Source organism: Bombus flavifrons, chromosome 3 (assembly GCF_040668555.2).
Source record: "Bombus flavifrons isolate JBK064 chromosome 3, iyBomFlav1_principal, whole genome shotgun sequence".
Taxonomy (NCBI): domain Eukaryota; kingdom Metazoa; phylum Arthropoda; class Insecta; order Hymenoptera; family Apidae; genus Bombus; species Bombus flavifrons.
This window is the reverse complement of record NC_138444.1, coordinates 12,771,929-12,775,546: the sequence shown is the minus strand read 5'-3', so window position 1 is coordinate 12,775,546 and position 3,618 is coordinate 12,771,929.

Here is a 3,618-nt window from a genome sequence, read left to right as displayed (position 1 = left end):
CCGGTTTCATTTTCTCAGGGTATTTCCAATTTTCGCAAGAAGCGGTAACGATAGATTAAATCGAAAGTATAGAATGGCATGCGAACGGTGCGAATTTTAGACGAACGAAAAATCCGGAATTCCACTCGAGGACGGGTTGGTCATCGGAGCGATCGTATAACTGTAAATACTAGACAGTTTCCTCTTTCAGTCTAACCACTGATAGATCATACTCCTAGCATTCGTTTAGAATCGAACGCTTCAAGCGATTCGACATTTTTGTCAGACATATTCCACTTTACTCGTCTCATCGCTTTACTAGTTTTTCAAGAAACCACTTCTGAATAAGCTTCAGTACTCAGTAGGCTGGTTTTATCTAAATCGTTACAATATGATATGAAGATATTTCATTTTTTATACAGTTTAGGCAAACATCCAAAATGTTTTATGTGACTTCATTAAACAAGATACGAATGTATTATGTATTATACGTTACGTTTGTTCATTCTAGAAGTGGAAGTGTTTTGAAAATTTAGATAAATAAATATTAAATAAGGAAATATATAACGATAATGAAGAAAGTACTTCTCTGGTACTTCTCTGTAAATATTCATGAATATCTTAGTCCAATTATACTACTTATGCAGTGTGCCAGGATCAGTCCAAATACGTTACACCATCCATATTAAAGTTAACTCAACTGCACGATTATCTACACAAATTAGCGAGTAACGAAAGGCAATTAAGACATAAAGTATCATAAACGATACAATTCTGCTAGACGACTTAGTATTAATACCTTAGTATAATTACCTTCGTCCCATAAATGTTTGCAAAAATTAACAGGATCGCACAATTGGTCAAACTTTCAGGTATAAAAATTCCAACAGCAAAATAAAGGAGTACAAATAGCAAATAGAAAATAAAAGAAACTGCAAACCAAAGTAAGACCTCAAATGCTCGTAAAAATATCCATAATAAATCGTCTTACGCTTTACGGTTTTAGGAGCCACATCTGCTCTATAAACATTTCTAAACACCAACGAAATCAAATCACCCGCGCAACCTGCAAAATTATTCAAACTTTCAACGACGTAGCTCCAACAATAAGATACGAAGGAACTCAAAGAATAAAAAAAGAAAAGAAATAGGGAAAATATCCTATATAAAGTATTTTAGGCATTACGTTCTTACCGTTAGTAACTAAGTCTCCCCTGCAAATATTTTGTAAAGCCCGCGAAACCATATCATCCGTGCAGTCCGCAAAGTCATTGAAACTTTCAACAGCTCGGACGACTTCTGAATTACCCTAAATCATTGTTTGATCCGATCGATCAGAGATTATCATAGAATCGCTGGTGTTCAAGTTCCCTGCTGGTTGTCGTGCTAGTTTTTAAGGATCACCGTGTCCGTCTCGACTCTCCATTCGGCCGGAATATGGGATTTGGTGTCACACAACGCGGCAAGGAAGTAGTCCGCGGCTTCGTGAATTAGTAATCAGGATGTGTGTCTGCGACTGACGAACACATTTTCGTGTATACAGTATAGCCACAGGTGTCTGTTCGAGCGAGCTGAAACGAAAGAATGAGAGAGTGTGAGAGAAACGAGACGATCGGTTGATCGAAGAGGGGTACGATGTGAGGGGGATAAAGGGGGAAAGGAGAACGGAAAGAAGGAGAGAGAGAGAGAGAGAGAGGGGAGAGGAGGAATTGATACGAGAAAGACGATGACAAGATGAAAAATTGAAAGAGAAAGTAAAAAGGAGAAACAGAGAGAGAGAGAGAGAGCAGATAGTGCTGTGGTCCTCGTAAAATAGAGACACGTAGAAAGATCAAGATTTAGAAGGAAAAGCAGAGATGAGAGAAGTTATGAGAATTTGGTTAATTAGTAGAAAATTCATGGCTGTTCATTTATGTTAAATATAAATAAAGGGTTTTCTAAAAAACTATATTGCGGGATATTATTTAATTTGCCAATAGCATTGTTATTATATAAAATGTTGGAATAATGTATTAGAGATTTCACAATAATGTATCGAAAATAAGAGATCCGAATGTAGTATACGTGTAACTAGAGCAATCAACAAATCTCTTTAAAATAAAACTATGTACTCGAGATTAGAATTGATAAATGATTAATATCCATATCTTCTATCTATTGCTACTGTACCATTGCCCATTTAAGCTATTGAAATCTTATTTTTAGGGATACACAGTTACAAGATGAATTTCCTGAAAAAGGGATTCATAGGTATATGGAAAAATGTTAAATTTATTTTAGTCTAAATTAGTTAGTTTAAATTGCCGGATTATTACGAAATTTATAATACAATAGGAATAAATAGAATAAGAATAAAGCTCTTTAACAGCCACTGCAATTGTCAACTGGAACAGCTAATACTAAAAAGTTAAAGCTAAACCTAATGCAACTTTCTCGGTTTCTCATTGATAGTTAACGTAAATGAACTGTCATGAATCATATATATAACTAATAAATATAATCATAAAAGGGGTGTGCGATAAAATAAGAAATAAATTTTAGAATTTGTATGCCAGAGATATATGTACACAGAGAGAGGAGAAACACAGAAAGAAAGAAGTATGACGAAGAAAGCTAAAACTGAAGAAGGTGTAAAAGCAGAGAAAAAGAAGGGGGAGACGGTAAAAACCAATATGCGTGAATCGTTTCACGATATAAGGTTCACACTGGCATTCTTCTCTGTGTCATTCGCCCCGGAATTGTAATTCATTATTCATCGAATGAGCGAGGACGTATACTGTCCCCGAATTGCTTCGCCAAAAATTCAAGTTCATACTCTACACACGATTTCAGAGGTATACTGTTGATGTTATATAGAAATATACATATGTACATACGTGTATTATGACCATTAACTCTAATTATGCATATAATTCTAGGTAAAGATTACTATGAATTTGTGCAAGATATCTAACCCTAAAAGTGTAAAAACATCAGTGCACCTGTGGGAGGAATAATTAATAAATTAGTATGTATACTCTGTTATAAGCATTGGTTTTTAAAATATAAAATTGATAAATATTAAAACGCTTATAAAAAATTGTAAATCCGGAAAGTTATTAAAAAGATATCAAAACTTTTAAAATAAATATTATTTATGTTTTTAATAATCTTAAAAAGTAAAGAATGCATATAAAACTCTTACCCGTTATACATATATTTATTATGTTTATTAGAATTGAATTTATAAATATTATGAATATTTTTCTTCCTCTCCCATCTATACTGATATTTTGATCACTGCTTTAATTAATTTACTTTTAAAATATTAGTTCTTATATAGTTCTTAAAAGCTTTAGTTTTTAAATTTTAGTAACTTAATTATCCAAGTTTGGTATTTATATTATTAAATTTTTTATATTATTTACATCCGTGGATGCTATAAATGATTTTACAAATTCAGATTATGGACAAACTCAGTAATGTTTCCTATTCATAAATCCATTTTCAATTGAATAAATCTTTTTCTATGTGTTTTGAATCACAATTTTGCACGAGTTGAAAATTCTGATTGATTTTATTCTACTATTAATCTGAGCCAACTGTCACGTTTTATATGAGATCAATTGTATTACACGAAACGTGACCTTTAAAAATTAT